Genomic DNA, 12,512 nt, shown 5'->3' with positions numbered 1-12,512 from the left:
TATAGTCAAGTTATAAATTATATCTTAGCACTTATTTACCTTGTAAATGGAAATGTGTACCTCTAGATTACCTTCACCCAGTTTCCATACCCTCTCACCCTTCACTCCTGCCATTCACAAATCTGATTTTCATAATTATGATTATTACTACTTTTTAGTTTCCACATATAAATGAGATCATATGGTATTTGTCTTTGACTTATTTCACTTAGCATAATGCCTTCAAGGTCCATTCATGTTGTTGCAAATGGCAGGATTTCCTTCTTTATATGACTGAATAGTATCATATTGTGCATACATACCACTTTTTCTTTATCCGTTTTATCTGCAGTGGACACTTAGGTTGTTTCTGTGTCTTGGCTATTGTAACTAATGATGCAGTGAAGATGGAGGCATAGCTATCACTTCAGAATAGTAAATTCATTTTCTCTGAATATATATATATATATATATATATATATATATATATATATATATATACCAGAAATGAAATTGCTACATTGCATGGTAGTTCTCTATTTTTAATTTTTTAAGGAAATTCCATACTGTTTTTCATAGTAGTATATTAAATTACATTTTACTAACAATGCACAAGGATTCCTTTTCCCTATATGCTTGTCAGAATTTGTTTCTTTTGTCTTCTTTGATGACTACCATTCTAACAGATGTGAGGTTTGTTTGGTTTTTTTTTTTAAGGTTTTTATTTCCTCTTTGAACTCATTTTGTTCATGTACTGTTATTCTAATTTCATTTAGTTGTCTCTGTGTTTTTGTAGTTCACTAAACTTATTTAAAACTATTTTTTTCTGAATCATTTGTCAGATGGTTCATAGATACCCATTTCTTTAAGGTAAGTTATTGGAGCTTTATTACTTTCCTTTGATGATGTCATGTTCACCTGTTTTGTTTTGGTTTTTTTTTTTTTTTCATGATCCTTGGTTCCTTATGTTGGTGACTGCATATTTGAGTAAGCAGTCTCTTCTTTCAGACTTTACAAGTTTACTTTGGCAAACAGTCCTTCACCAGTCAGCTCAGGTTGTGGTTTTGGACTGATCACCTGGTAGCATTCTTGAGCAAGTGTCAAAGGCAAGTGTCAGAGCTCTGAGGTTGAGAGGGTTGCTGCTGGCTGGGAACAGTTGACTAGGACTTCCAGGTTGGTTCCTTACCAAAGTTTGGCTGTAAGATGAGTGTTATGGCTGCCTGGATTCTCTGGTCAGGCTTCCTAGTCAGGCCAAACAGCATACTATACTCAACAATAAGTGGGGCTGTGAATTAGCTTCCCTTGGCAGGGTGGCAGAATGGATCCTAAGGTTGGTACAGCTTGTTCTTTGGGGACCCAAACTGGCAGAATTGTGTAATCAGTTCTCTGGCCAGATAGAGCTGTCAGCTGGACTCTTCAGAAGGGTAGAGCTAAGTCTGGCCTCTTTGCTCAAGTGCTGCTGGGATAAGCAGCTTTGAAAGTGCTCCAGCCAGACTTCCTGGTTAGCAGAGGCCAGAGGGATACATTCAAAAATAAGCAGGGCTATGAATTAGTTTCCCTACCTTGTTAGGGTGATCGAATAGATCCAAGGCTAACAAGGCTCAGTGTTTAGGGTCTTAAATCAGGCACAACTGAGCACCAAATACCCTGATCAGACAGGGCTATCATCTTGGCTCTGAAGATAGACAGAACTGTGTATTGAGATTTCTACTTGAGTGCTGCTGCGAGTAGGAGTTCAGTCAGCCAAGAACTGAGTGCTGGCTGCCGTAAGCCTTGTCCCCTTTCTCCATCACATCTCCAGTAGTCAAGCCCCTCAGATTCTCCCTGCAATCCCCATTAGATATGACCTGAGTGGGCTTCCCAAGAAGGAACTCATACCACTGGGGATGCTAAATGTTCACCTCATGCTATCTTTTTCTTACTGGAGACTCTAGGCCCAGGTGGGCCCACTTGGTGCAGTGTGGTGTTAGACTGGGGATGCAATAATGCAGTCAGTCTTACCCCCTTGATCTAGGATCTTTACAATGATGTCTTGTTTATGGATACATGCTAGTTGGTCTTCTATTGAAGGGGGCCGAAGTCAGAAACAACTTATATCACTATCTTGATGATCTCACACGTTTTAAATAGGTTCCCTTCCTTGTGCAAGTTAAACAACTCAGTAAATCTGTAAATTCTGTTTTCAATGCTAAATGAAGGGAAACTAATACATACTAAGTGCTTACTATATAGCAGGCACTTTGCTAGACAATTTGTACAGTTATTCAAATGGTAACAATCACAAAATATATGCTCTAGTTTTATGGCTTATAAAAATAAGTACAGAATTCTACCATTGGAAATTTTGCAAAATAAATAAATCAAAACTCCTCTCTTGCAGAATGCCTAGAAATGCTGAATAAATTTGATGATTCTTTAAATTCCATATCTGAATTCTCAAAAAGAGAAATTCCAGAAGCCAGTAACAAAGAACAAAATAAAAACAAGAACAGTAAATAAATATTGAGCTTTGGTAGCTTTGAGGTGTTATTACCTAGTATGATATCCAAGAGTCAGTGATTTTCCATTCTCTTAATTATAGAAGAAACCTTGAGCATAAGCTAGCTGGAGAATAGCAAATGAAACTTCTTGATTAGGCCATCATCCCGAAAGGGCTAAATGTTTGTTAAAAGGGTCCACCAGACACAAGCAAAAACATATATTTATATATTACACACTCATATATAATATAGATATATTTTCCCCCAGTGGCAAAGAATGAGAACAAATCAGACCATACTGACCTGGTTTTGAGGAAGGATAAAAGAAAATCTCCCTTGAGATTTCATAACCACATGTTTTCCCTCAGATGTGATTGGGATTTGAACTGAAACTCCAAGATAATGAATTAACATGAAATATTACCCTGAACAATACTAGGTCTGAGGTGATAGGAGGAAGGAAATACAAACTTCTTTGTGAAGGCCAAACTCAAGGAACATTTGATTTCCATATTAGAATGAATGTAAACTCCAAGATCACAAGATTCACAACTAAAACAATTCTTCATGAGTTAGAATTAGTAGAAACAAAACATCAACAAGGCTTCTAAATATAATTTACATCCAATAGAGTTGTTTTATAAAAAACAGCAAAGAATTACTGAAGATCATTTATAATTATAGGATGTTTAATTTCTTCTGGAAGATATAACACTTTTAAATATTTAAATAGTAATAGGGCTTCAAAATATATTAGTAGACAAATTCATAAACGCAGTGTGAGATTGTAATACTACTCTAAAATAGATAAGAAAGAGAAAAAGAATGCACATCCATACATTATTGTCGCAATAAAATTGGGTATCGCTAAAGAAACTGCAGTTATCAAAAAGTTAAAGAGGATGTTATTAAAACTCTATGACAGTATATCTGAAACTTTTTGATGTGTTAGACTAATTCCAAAAATTAAACCATCAAAAACCGGTTCAAAAATACAGAAAACTCCACTATTTCTGCAAACAATGAATACATAGAATAACTAATTTTCTATAAATAATTTTTTCTATTAAAAAAAACTAAGGATCCAGGAAATCCTGCAAAGTTTTGCTCATAATTGTTTAACAGCCATGAAAAGAAACATTTTTCTACCCACTTTCAAACTATAATCCAGAAAATTGAAATGAGAAGTTTTTCCTATCTCTTTGTAAGAAGCAAGAAATCTTTTGACACCAAAACTCAAAATGAGAGCTGACAAAAATAAAATAATCAATACAACATTTCTAAACAACAAAGCAAAAGAACTTTGCAAACTAAATGCTGAAACCGATAAAAAGATAAAAGCAATAGGGCACTAGAATATTACTTTGCATTTTACGATATATTGCTTCATATTTGTAAACTGCAGAAAAATAATGACAGATCTTTCTGAGTTAAAACCAATTTGAGACATTTTAAAAGATTTTAACAATTGTGAAATATGAAGAAATGCTTAGCAAAATTGATTGTAACTAAATTTAGAAGTATAAAAATAAAGTTTAATTTTTGTTCAGTGTATGGATATAAGACAATGTTTCTTTAAAATTGGAAGCATGGGGCAGCCCAGGTGGCCCAGCGGTTTAGCACCGCCTTCAGCCCAGGTTGTCATCCTGGAGACCTAGAATCGAGTCCCTCGTCGGGCTCCCTATAGGGAACCTGCTTCTCCCTCTGCCTCTCTCTCTCTCTCTTTCTGTGTCATGAATAAATAAATAAAATCTTAAATAATATTAAATAAAATTGAAAGTATGTAACATTAACTAAAAATTAATGTTGATATTTCACTTTCAAAGAATGTAAACTATGTGTTGCGACTATAGGTGTATGTCAAAGTTACAGTTCTGTGCTGCTGGCATTTACATTTTATAAATGCTGGGACTTACATATTCTGGTGAGCCTGAAAAAAATTTAGGCTTTAATCCTATTCTTTCCCTTAGAAGAAATAAAATAATATGTAATTTCATATTACTGTCAAAGGAAATTGAAAGATATAATTCTCAATGCTTTTAATGTAATATGGAACTATTCTATACTTTATTACATTTATGGCTCCACATATACTTTTGTATTGAATCATTTAAATTTCATTACAAAATTATGGCTGGATATTATGAATATGTTACAATTTTGTTTTTTTTGGTTACAGAATTTGTCATAAGACAGTATAATTTTAATATTTTATATGCTCTGCAAATTGCAACAGAATGGAGTATTTTCATTTATATCTAAGTTTGATTTTTGAGTAAATTTGCACCTTCCATTTATAATATTATACTAAAATTAGCAAAAATCAGAAAATGCTTAAAATAATGTAAAAATTATGTATATTTTTTGTCAATCTTCCTGGCTAGTAGTCACTCTTAAGTTTTAAATGTAGATAATGTACATAAAGAAAGAAGACAAAATGCAGATCTATATAAACCTGCCGGGTTTCAAACAAATCTATAGAAGTTTTGATATTAGTTCATATTTCAGTCAAAAAAATCTACACTTCTAATGCTGGCTTCAGTCACAATGATTTTGAATGCAAACAATACTAGATAACTGTGTGTATGTATGTGTGTGCACACAAATTTTATTAAACAAAAATCAATGGCATTAATTATTTATAGTCACTGGTAAACATACTTTATAATTTTATTATTTATTTATTTGTATATTTTAAGATTTATTTATTTATTTTAGAAAGAGAGAGATTGAGAGAGAGAGAGAGAGAGTACACAGGAGCAGGGAGGGACAGAAAGAGAGAGCCTGAGAGTCTTAAGTAGACTTCTAGCTGAGTGCTGAGCCTGAGGCAGGGCTCAGTCCCACAATCCTGAGATCATGACCCCAGCTGAAATCAGGAGTCTGACGCTTACTGACTGAGCCACCTAGATGCCCCTCTACTTTATAAATTAAATTAATTAATTTTATTTCATTCATTATAGCAGGAGATACTTAAAATTGATATTTTAAAACTAAATATATACTTGGTAATTTTTCCAAATAGCACACAAGCATATGTAATTATTATAAATTATGCAGTCCATGTGAAAGCACAAGTTTCCAGAGAAACTATATTCTTTTATTTTTATGCAAGCAATCTTCTAAGTTTTTTTTAAAAAAAATCTTTTGTTATTATTTAATTTTTTACTTTATGACAAAATTGGTGTTGAATTAAACATGCACAGTTTGAAAGAGCATGGGAGAATTATTTTTCAGAAAATGAACATACTTGGGTAATACCACTTAAATTAAGAAAGAAAATATTACTAGCACTTAGAAGGTATTCTCCTAAAGCTTTGAGACAGCAGCATAACTGGAGAGCTGCTCCATTTAGTCGAAATGTGGTCATTTGAACTTCATACACCAATAGCCAAAGAATTTAAAAAATAGTTTACAACATTCTTTCATGAGAGTAATGGTGAACATAGGGGAGACTGAGGTGAATGCTAAGCAAGGAAGAGAAGGAGATGCAGGGATAGAACTCAGGGAATCCTGGGATACTCCCCTCATAATCTCTTGCTCATTGAAATGTTATATTTACCCTAAAGAGGTAGGACTACCAATGTGTTATACCTCTCAGGAATAAAGGTCATATCACTAGATAAAAACTTTAGAAATATGGAGAGAAAAAATAAAAATATGGAGAGAATGCTGAGACAAATGAGAATATGAGATACATATATGGATGGGAGAAATAGATAGATAGTGATACTCAGGAAAACAATCACCTTGATATATATCAGATTTAGGAAAGCACTCACCTCATGTGGGAAGAGATGTTTGATTAGGTGTCTATCTATCTATCTATCTATCTATCTATCGTCTATCTATCATCTATCTATCCATCCATCTAATCAAACTCTTAAGCTCTTCCCACGTGAGGTGACTGCTTTCCGGAATCTCATATATCTTATTTAGTGGCTTTTAATAATAGGTATTTTTCTTCTAAATTTTAGTTGATGTTAACTGTACAGGAAACATCATAGAGTTAAAAGGGTTAGATAAGTGTCACCACAGTGTTTGTTATTAGAAGGATAAAGTTGTTATCTGTTTTATTGAGATATAGCTGACATACAACATGGTATAGGCTCAAGGCATATAGCATAATGTTGTTTTTAGAATTTTCATAGGGATGTATAATTATGCCCAGTTTTGTTTATGTACTCATATTGAGATAGATCATTATTTCAAAGTATTCTATGTTTCCTCTCTCTCTCTCTTAATTTCTTCTAGTTCATGTATGGTTTTTCAGTGAAATAATAAGAAATCTTGGGATGCCTGTGTGGCTCAATGGTTGAGCATCTGCCTTTGGCTCAAGGTGTGATCCCAGGGTCCAGGATGGAGTCTCACATCGAGCTCCCTGGAGACCTGGAATTGAGTCCCATGTCAGGCTCGCTGCGGGGAGCCTGCTTCTCCCTCTGCCTGTGTCTCTGCCTCTCTCTGTGTGTCTTTCATAAATAAATAAACAAAATCTTTAGAAAAAAAGAAATAATAAGAAATCTTGATTCCTATTATATAAAAGGAAAAGGAAAATTTCCAATATCTACTTATTTCATACTTATATCATATTTACATTTACCTGTGACAATCAAACATCCTAGTGGAACTGATAAAATATTTTCTAAAAAATTATATATTATATAAATCTGCTATTAAATGATGAACAGTATTTTAGTAATCGTTATAAAACTTTTTTGCATACTATAACAATTGCCTTATCCAATTTGGCAACAGACTATAACATATGGGGCTATATAAGATTTTTCATTTTTAGGTGAATATAAAAAAAATAAGAATACTTGACAAAAATTAACTTTGCTTTATTTCATCTTCCTTGCATGATATGCATGATATTTAATCAAGGCTTTTTATCTTTAGCAATTTGTGAATACATGGTTTGATACTCATTATAAAATATATCTTTTCTGAGCATTTCAACACCTGGGATGAATTATGATAATTAAATACTATATCATTATGTTCCTACTTTTCCTTTCTGGCCCCTACTGTGAAAATTCAATTTCCAGATGCTTTTGATGTTTCCAGTTTAAAGGTGTGAAAGAGATCTGTCTTTTCTAAGCTCCTAGGTTTGTCATATTGGAGATTTCATTTTATAGCACTCTTTCAGTGGTTTCTTGCTTCTCTAGCCAAATTAGGTCATGCATTTTTCAGGGGAAAGAAAGATTCTGCATGGATAGATTGGGTTTCATTGAAAGGATTTTAATATTTTAAATTTTTCTGATCAGTATTTTTGAGAAAACAAGAAGGAATTATAATTAAAATTACATTGAATTTGTTATCTGAAAACAAACGAATTCCAGCTGTGTAATCTTTAGTGGGTCATTTAATCATCTGGTCAATTTTTCCCCTTTTTGTCAAAGGAATACAACCACTTTCTAATGTAAACACAGTAAACATTAAATGAAATAACCAATATAGTGCATCCGATAACTATATAGCTCTATTTAAGAAATTAAGGTGGTATTGCTATTGTTGTATGATCATAATTTTCTTAGATACATATTTCTAGACTTGATCCTTGATGTAGAAAAATACTATGTAGTGTGTTTTATTTACAAAATATATAAAGGTAATTATTTGTAAAGGGCCACGAAAAGGCAAGGTATATAATATTCTGAGGTTTCTAAATTAGCGTGAAGGAGTTACAGAGTTTTCTTTATCTATTCCTTACATTACAGGCCAAATTTTAAAGGGAAAATATTTAATAATAGTTTTGTTTGATATTCTATTGGGGCTCATACAAGAATAATTCAAATGCAAATGCATAATAAGTGTTTGAGTAGTTGTGTTTGTATAAATATACATAAGACATATAATTATTTTTTCTTATATCAAGAATCTGCATATAATGTGGCTGAAACTGTCTGCCTCAGGATTGACAAGTGGCATTTCTGAAAAACAATATATAGTAGAAAAACTAGAAATAATGAGAGAGATTTAAAAAGTGTGTAATTTGATGCAAGTGTCACTTATTTTCAAATTTGTTTTAAGATATTACAATGAGATTCAGTTAAAGGAAGCAGGATACTGGTATATTTTATTTTGTTATTTTAAGTAAGCCATTAGTGTGTAACTTTATATTCTATAATTTTAAAAATTGTGAAGAAAGCTGTCAATATATATTTTTTAACTTTTAAACATAAGTTGGAAGTTTATGACAAAATGGAGTACATTATTGGGAAACGGAAATGAAGAATTATAATTATTATTTAGTATGGGAACTTAGAAGAAGACAGAAAATCAAAAAGAAGAGAGCTCTAGAGCAAATATTAGTAAGTCACTCTTCCAAACAAGTGTTTATACTAGAAAGATAAGATAACAAAATGGTTAGGACTTTGGAGCCAGAACGGTATTAAAATTCTAATTTTATCATTTTCTATTGTGTGACCTTGAACATAAAACCTCTCTGTGTATTACTTATTAATTAGGAAACAAAGATTAATTCAAACAAATTTAGAGACCCTGTCCAAGATAAATTAGGTTTTCAATCTTTCAGAATGTTGTCCAATGTGACTCAAGTGGAAATAAAGATCATTTAAGTTATCTATCAAACTGTCCCAATCTTATGATTTATACAGTAAAATGGATCACTCACAAAAACATTATCTAAAAACTCTGGTTCTGTAGATTGCAGAAAAACACTGGGGACTAACTCATGACTTCACAAAATGTCAAACATTCTGTCCTGAACCTGATGTTTGAGTTGGATTTCTAATACTCAGAAATGTGATATTGATAAATCTTTAGGGGGTTCACATGGAGGGAAGGCAGAAAGACAAAGGGAAAATTCAAAAAAAATCTATATTTAAAAGAAATCAGGGCACCTACCAGCTAAGATAGAAACACCACTACCAACAACAAGAAAACCTCACTCCTATATGTTGCATATCTCACTAATTCAGTCCTAGGGCTAGTTTGGGTCCAGAATTTATCATTATTGAGGGGCCAACAGTCCCTAGTTTTTAGTCAATAAAATTAAACTAGAAAGAAAATTTTCTAAATTAATGAGCTAAATATTTAGCATAAAATATTTAGCATAAAGACGTTAGAACTAGAAAAATAGTAGAAGCCTGAAGAAAGTGGAATACAGTTAATAAAACAGGTGATGAAATTAAGAAACCAAAGAAGTACTAAGTTGTCATGGCCACTTTTATGTGACTAGGCCATGGAGTATACAAACATTTTATCAGAGATTATTCTGAGTATGTCCTGAAGGATGTTTCTGGATAAGATTAGCATTTGAATTGGTAGACTGAGTAGATTGCCTTCCATAATGTTTTGACTCTCATTCAATCCACTGAAGTCCTGACTAGAGCAAAAAAGCTGACCCTCACAGGAGCAGGAAGGAACTCTTCTTGGCTGACTGCTTTCTGACTGAGACATTGGGGCTTTTTTATCTCCAGACTGAAATTATAGACACCATTGGGTCTCCTGGTACCTTTCTGACTGGGACATTGGGGCTTTTTCATCTCCAGACTGAAATTATAGACACCATTGGGTCTCCTGGTACTCAGGACTTCAGACTCATACTGAAACTACACCACAGAGTCTTCTGGTGTAGACTTTATGGTGTACACCATAGAGTCACAGACTGAAGATATTGAGATTTTTCAGCCTCCACAATTATGTGAGAAAATTCCTGTTAGTAAATATCTTTACATATGTGTATATGTATGTGTATTTTATATATGTATACACATATCCTATTGATTCTATTTCTCTAAAGAATCCAAATTCAAGAGTATATCAATAAAAATAAAATGCTTTCTCTATAAAACAATAACAACAACAGCAACAACAAAAAGACAAACCTCTGGCAGAGATAATAAATAAAAAAGAAAGAACGTGTGCAAAAATAATTATAGAAATGAAAAATACATAGGTTTTATAGAGATACAGGATTGCATCAATGCATCTAGAAAACACTAAAAATATAGAGAATGACTTTTAGAAAAATCTTTTGCAAACATTTTTAATATAATTAGCTGAAATCTCCAATTTCCTAGGCAAATACAAATGATAAAACTAACAGGATAAAACAGAAAACTAAATAGTGCTGTAATCATTATACTTTGCATTACTAATTAAATATCTTCCAACTAGGAAAACACCAGACCCATTTGGAAAAGAAACTAATTCTACCAAATAATCCAGAAATAGATCATTTAAATCTTAAGTAATTAATTCAGAGATGAAATAAAGACCGCTCATCCCTCAAATTATCTTATAAGTTTGATATTAATTAGATCTCAAAACAAGATAAGGACTGAATTAAACTGAGATATGTGTCAAGTATTTTTTGTCAACTCAAATGAGAAAATACTAACAATAATTAGTCACTCACTGCATTTCATAAGTGTAAGTTAACAGACCTTTGCTATATTCACCTTATTCCAGAAATTTGAGATATTTATGTATTATTTTTCATATTAGTTTATTTATCATATTAACTTATTAAAAAATAAGTGCAAATAATCATCTCAATAGGTGCAGTAAAATATTTATAAAGTTCAGAAAGGGGGATCCCTGGGTGGCTCAGCAGTTTAGCACCTGGCTTTGGCCCAGGGCATGATTCTGGAGTCCCAGGATCAAGTCGCACATCAGGTTCCCTGCATGGAGCCTGCTTCTCCCTCTGCCTGTGTCTCTGCCTCTCCTTCTCTCTCTGTGTCTCTCATGAATAAATAAATAAAATCTTTAAAAAATTTTGTTGTTGTTGAGATGTAATTGACATATAACATTGTTTAAGTTTAGGGTGTACAGCATAGTGATTTGATACATACATATATTGCAATATGGTTGCAACTCTCTTGTCAGCTAACACCTCTATAATGTCACAAAACGACTTCTTTTTCATGGTAAGAACAATTAAGATCTAGTCTTTCAGCAACTTGGAAATTCATAAGACAATATCATCAACTATATTCACTAGAGTTATACAGTAGGTTTCCAGAAATTATTTATCTACTAGTCACAATTTGTATTCTTAAACACCTCCCTAACTGCCCCCCACCAAGGCCCTGACAACCATCATTCTATTCTCTACTTTTATGAGTTCAGCTCTTTTAGATGCATATATAAGTGATACCATGCAGTGTTTGTCCTTTTCTGTCTGGCCTATCTCTAAGTGTCCATCAACCAATGAATGGCTAAAAAAAAAAAAAAAAAAAAAAAAAAAAAGGTGTATATATACAATTGAGTATTACTCAGCATGAGAAAGAATTAAATTCTGAAATTTGCAACAACATAGGTGGACCTTAAGGGCATTATGCTAACGGACATATCTTTTTTTTTTTTTTTGACATATCTTTTAAAATCCCTTTGTGAGTGTACTTAGAACTTGAACTTGAAACTTTTTTCTCTCAATGCCAAAAATGTAAAGATTAGATTTTTCATTGATACTATATATATATACATATATAATATATTTTAATGAATTTGAATTCATACAAATTGATTATTCATAAGTAGGATCATATTGTGTGTGTATGTACATGTATGTGTGTATAAAACATTTTATTTCCCAGTCTCCATAAATTGGAAGACAAGCAAATTCACAGTATTACAATAATTTTTTTTTTTTTTTTATCAAAGACATGCTTTTCTCCTGTGTATACAAATATGTTTAGGTCAGAGCAATTATGTAAATTTATGTAGCAAAATTATTGCATTAAGTGATTTAGTCATCAAAACACTAATTTTGTTATCACAATATAAATATGAAATTGATTACAAATATCCAAGTAAAGCTATTTGCAATGGAAATGTAATTGAGGTGATAAGACAAGGAAATTAATGTTGAGGTAAATGAGGTTATTTAAACTACTTAGGTTGTGATTGCTTTATTTTAAATTTCACTTTCATTTGAAAAATTTAAATATGCAAAAAGATGATACTTAAGATATCTGATTTTCATTTTTTGTGACATTTCTAAAATTTTAAATAAACCTATCTCTAATCAATTTCTTTTTGAGAAACATATCCAAGTCTCAATTTGTAAAGAAAATCTGCATTTAG

The sequence above is a fragment of the Vulpes lagopus genome, chromosome 6, assembly GCF_018345385.1.
Source record: "Vulpes lagopus strain Blue_001 chromosome 6, ASM1834538v1, whole genome shotgun sequence".
Taxonomy (NCBI): domain Eukaryota; kingdom Metazoa; phylum Chordata; class Mammalia; order Carnivora; family Canidae; genus Vulpes; species Vulpes lagopus.
The sequence above is the reverse complement of the archived record's forward strand: the minus strand, read 5'-3'. Positions refer to the sequence as shown.